Raw genomic sequence first — 5,003 nt, forward strand, 5'->3', positions numbered from 1 at the left:
GGGTGGAGGAGCTGCAGCCAGCGTCCATCAGCTGATGGCGGGGTGGAGGAGCAGCAGGCAGCCTCCAGCTGGTGATGGCGGGGTGGAGGAGCTGCAGCCAGCGTCCAGCAGCTGATGGTGGGGTGGAGGAGCTGCAGCCAGCGTCCAGCAGCTGATGGTGGGGTGGAGGAGCTGCAGCCAGCGTCCAGCAGCTGATGGTTGGGTGGAGGAGCAGCAGCCAGCCTCCAGCAGCTGATGGCGGGGTGGAGGAGCTGCAGCCAGCCTCCAGCAGCCAGCCTCCAGCTAGTGATGGCGGGGTGGAGAAGCAGGCAGCCTCCATCAGCTGATGGCGGGGTGGAGGAGCAGAAGCCAGCCTCCAGCTGGTGATGGCGGGGTGCAGGAGCTGCAGGCAGCCTCCAGCAGCTGATGGCGGGGTGCAGGAGCTGCAGCCAGCGTCCAGCAGCTGATGGTGGGGTGGAGGAGCTGCAGCCAGCCTCCAGCAGCCAGCCTCCAGCTAGTGATGGCGGGGTGGAGAAGCAGGCAGCCTCCATCAGCTGATGGCGGGGTGTAGGAGCAGAAGCCAGCCTCCAGCTGGTGATGGCGGGGTGCAGGAGCTGCAGGCAGCCTCCAGCAGCTGATGGCGGGGTGCAGGAGCTGCAGGCAGCCTCCAGCAGCTGATGGCGGGGTGGAGGAGCTGCAGCCAGCGTCCAGCAGCTGATGGTGGGGTGGAGGAGCTGCAGCCAGCGTCCAGCAGCTGATGGTTGGGTGGAGGAGCAGCAGCCAGCCTCCAGCAGCTGATGGCGGGGTGCAGGAGCAGCAGCCAGCCTCCAGCAGCTGATGGCGGGGTGGAGGAGCTGCAGCCAGCCTCCAGCAGCCAGCCTCCAGCTAGTGATGGCGGGGTGGAGAAGCAGGCAGCCTCCATCAGCTGATGGCGGGGTGGAGGAGCAGAAGCCAGCCTCCAGCAGCTGATGGCGGGGTGCAGGAGCTGCAGCCAGCGTCCAGCAGCTGATGGTGGGGTGGAGGAGCTGCAGCCAGCCTCCAGCAGCCAGCCTCCAGCAGCTGATGGCGGGGTGCAGGAGCAGCAGCCAGCCTCCAGCAGCTGATGGCGGGGTGGAGGAGCAGCAGCCAGCCTCCAGCAGCCAGCCTCCAGCTGCTGATGGCGGGGTGGAGGAACAGAAGCCTCCAGCAGCTGATGGCAGGGTGCAGGAGCAGCAGCCAGCCTCCAGCTGGTGATGGCGGGGTGGAGGAGCTGAAACCTGGGTCGGACCTGGTCTGCAGCAGGGCCCATTACCACTCAGAAGCTGATGGCAGTGTGTGTTTAGGTCCCTGCGGGGTGGATGAGCTGAAACCTGGGTCAGACTTGGTGTGCAGCAGGGCTCAGCACCCTCCAGAAGCCGATGACAGTGTGTCTTTAACTCCCTGCCTGGTGGGAGAGCTGAAAGCTGGGTCGGACCTGGTCTTTAGCAGAGCTCAGCAGCCTCCAGAAGCTGATGGCAGTGTGTGTTTCATCCCCTGCGGGGTGGGAGAGCTGAAACGTGGGTCGGACCTGGTCTGCAGCAGGGCCCATCACCATCCAGAAGCTGACGGCGGTGTGTGTTTAAGTCCCTGCGGGGTGGGAGAGCCATAACCTGGGTCGGACCTGGTCTGCAGCAGAGCTCAGCAGCCTCCAGAACCTGATGGCAGTGTGTCTTTAATCCACTGCGGGGTGCAGGAGCTGAAACCTGGGTCGGACCTGGTCTGCAGCAGGGCTCAGCAGCCAGCAGAAGGTGATGGCAGTGTGTGTTTAGTTCCCTGCGGGGTGCAGGAGCTGAAACCTGGGTCGGACCTGGTCTGCAGCAGAGCTCAGCAGCCAGCAGAAGCTGATGGCAGTGTGTGTTTAATTCCCTGCCTGGTGGGAGAGCTGTAACCCGGGTCGGACTTGGTCTGCAGCAGGGCCCATCACCATCCAGAAGCTGATGGCAGTGTGTCTTTAATTCCCTGCGGGGTGGAGGAGCAGAAACCTGGGTCGGACCTGGTCTATAGCAGAGCTCAGCAGCCTCCAGCAGCTGATGGCAGTGTGTGTTTAAGTCCCTGCCTGGTGTGAGAGCTGAAACCTGGGTCGGACCTGGTCTATAGCAGAGCTCAGCAGCCTCCAGCAGCTGATGGCTGCGTGTGTTTAAGTCCCTGCGGGGTGCAGGAGCTGAAACCTGGGTCGGACCTGGTCTATGGCAGAGCTCAGCAGCCTCCAGAAGCTGATGGCAGCGTGCCTCTAAGTCCCTGCCTGGTGGGAGAGCTGAAACCTGGGTCGGACCTGGTCTATAGCAGAGCTCAGCAGCCTCCAGCAGCTGATGGCTGCGTGTGTTTAAGTCCCTGCGGGGTGCAGGAGCTGAAACCTGGGTCGGACCTGGTCTATGGCAGAGCTCAGCAGCCTCCAGAAGCTGATGGCAGCGTGCCTCTAAGTCCCTGCCTGGTGGGAGAGCTGAAACCTGGGTCGGACATGGTCTGCAGCAGGGCTCGGCAGCCTCCAGAAGCTGATGGCAGTGTGTGTTTAAGTCCCTGCCTGGTAGGAGAGCTGAAACCTGGGTCGGACCTGGTCTATAGAAGAGCTCAGCAGCCTCCAGCAGCTGATTGCAGTGTGTGTTTAAGTCCCTGCCTGGTGGGAGAGCTGATATCCGGGTCGGACCTGGTCCACAGCAGGGCCCATCACCCTCCAGAAGCTGGTGGCAGTGTGTGTTTAAGTCCCTGCGGGGTGCAGGAGCTGAAAGCTGGGTCGGACCTGGTCTGCAGCAGAGCTCAGCAGCCTCCAGTTGCTGATGGCAGTGTGTGTTTAAGTCCCTGCCTGGTGGGAGAGCTGAAACCTGGGTCGGACCTGGTCTATAGCAGAGCTCAGCAGCCTCCAGCTGCTGATGGCGTGGTGGAGGAGCAGCAGCAGCAGCAGCCAGCCTCCAGCAGCCAGCCAGCCCCCAGCAGCTGATGGCGGGGTGGAGGAGCGGAAGCCAGCCTCCAGCAGCTTATGGCGGGGTGGAGGAGCTGAAACCTGGGTCGGACCTGGTCTATAGTAGAGCTCCGCAGCCTCCAGACGCTGATGGCGGTGTGTCTTTAAGACCCTGCCTGGTGGGAGAGCTGAAACCTGGGTCGGACCTGGTCTGTAACAGAGCTCAGCAGCCTCCAGAAGCTGATGGCAGTGTGTGTTTAGTTCCCTGCGGGGTGGAGGAGCAGAAACCTGGGTCGCACCTGGTCTATAGAAGAGCTCAGCAGCCTCCAGAAGCTGATATCAGTGTGTGTTTAAGTCCCTGCGGGGTGGGAGAGCTGAGACCTGGGTCGGACCTGGTCTGCAGCAGGGCTCAGCAGCCTCCAGAAGCTGACGGCAGTGTGTGTTTAAGTCCCTGCCTGGTGTGAGAGCTGAAACCTGGGTCGGACCTGGTCTATAGCAGAGCTCAGCAGCCTCCAGCAGCTGATGGCTGCGTGTGTTTAAGTCCCTGCGGGGTGCAGGAGCTGAAACCTGGGTCGGACCTGGTCTATGGCAGAGCTCAGCAGCCTCCAGCAGCTGATGGCAGTGTGTGTTTAAGTCCCTGCCTGGTGGGAGAGCTGAAACCTGGGTCGGACCTGGTCTATAGCAGAGCTCAGCAGCCTCCAGCAGCTGATGGCAGTGTGTGTTTGATCCCCTGCGGGGTGGGAGAGCTGAAACTTGGGTCGGACCTGGTCTGCATCAGGGCTCAGCAGCCTCCAGAATCCGATGGCAGTGTGGGTTTAAGTCCATGCGGGGTGCAGGAGCAGAAACCTGGGTCGGACCTGGTCTATAGCAGGCCTCAGCAGCATCGAGAAGCTGATGGCAGTGTGTCTTTAATTCCCTGCGGGGTGGGAGAGCTGTAACCTGGGTCGGACCTGGCCTGCAGCGGAGCTCAGCAGCCTCCAGAAGCTGATGGCAGTGTGTCTTTAATTCCTGCGGGGTTGAGGAGCAGAAACCTGGGTCGGACCTGGTCTGCAGCAGGGCCCATCACCATCCAGAAGCTGATGGCTGTGTGTGTTTAAGTCCCAGGGGGGTGGGAGAGCCATAACCTGGGTCGGACCTGGTCTGCAGCAGGGCTCAGCAGCCTCCAGTTGCAGATGGCAGTGTGTGTTTAGTTCCCTGCGGGGTGCAGGAGCTGAAACCTGGGTCGGACCTGGTCTATAGCAGAGCTCAGCAGCCTCCAGAAGCTGATGGCAGTGTGTCTTCAATTCCCTGCGGGGTGCAGGAGCTGATACCTGGGTCGGACCTGGTCTGCAGCAGGGCCCATCACCATCCAGACGCTGATGGCAGTGTGTGTTTAAGTCCTAGTGGGCTGCAGGAGCTGAAACCTGGGTCGGACCTGCTCTATAGTAGAGCTCAGCAGCCTCCAGAAGCTGATGGCAGTGTGTCTTTAAGTCCCTGCGGGGTGGGATAGCTGAAACCTGGGTCGGACCTGGTCTGCAGCAGGGCCCATCACCATCCAGACGCTGATGGCAGTGTGTGTTTAAGTCCTAGTGGGCTGCAGGAGCTGAAACCTGGGTCGGACCTGCTCTATAGTAGAGCTCAGCAGCCTCCAGAAGCTGATGGCAGTGTGTCTTTAAGTCCCTGCGGGGTGGGATAGCTGAAACCTGGGTCGGACCTGGTCTGCAGCAGGGCCCATCACCCTCCAGAAGCTGTTGGCAGTGTGTCTTCCATTCCTAGTGGGGCAGGGGAGCAAAGACCTGGGCAGAGGAGCGCCTGTCTGCATCCGATCCGGCCCCTCAGCAGCCCGCCGTGAGCCTTAGAGAACCCCCCCCCCCCCCCCCCCAGCGGGCTCCAGGAACCGGGCCCTGCGTCGGACCCAGCTCAGGCAGGCCCTCCCTCGGGCCCTGCAGCAGGTGGCCCCGTCTATGCAGTCGAAAACCCCGCGAAAATCGGTGTAGAAACGCCCGAGAGGCGTGGTGCGGTTCCCCCGGCCGGTACCGGGTCCGGACCGGTCCGGAAGTCCACCCAGAACACTGCCTGGGGCTTCTGGGCGGCTCCCCAGGCGCAGGCAGTCGAAAACCGCGTGAAAATA

The 5,003-nt window shown here is 62.3% G+C and overlaps 1 protein-coding gene across 1 annotated transcript in view; it reads left to right on the forward strand.

Moving 5' to 3' along the window:
• The window catches only part of LOC139064493 (uncharacterized), a 24,586-nt gene that overhangs the window by 774 nt on the left and 18,809 nt on the right, over positions 1-5,003 (forward strand). The gene's annotated exons all lie outside the window — the stretch shown is intronic.

This window comes from Nothobranchius furzeri, unplaced genomic scaffold (assembly GCF_043380555.1).
Source record: "Nothobranchius furzeri strain GRZ-AD unplaced genomic scaffold, NfurGRZ-RIMD1 Scf032, whole genome shotgun sequence".
Taxonomy (NCBI): domain Eukaryota; kingdom Metazoa; phylum Chordata; class Actinopteri; order Cyprinodontiformes; family Nothobranchiidae; genus Nothobranchius; species Nothobranchius furzeri.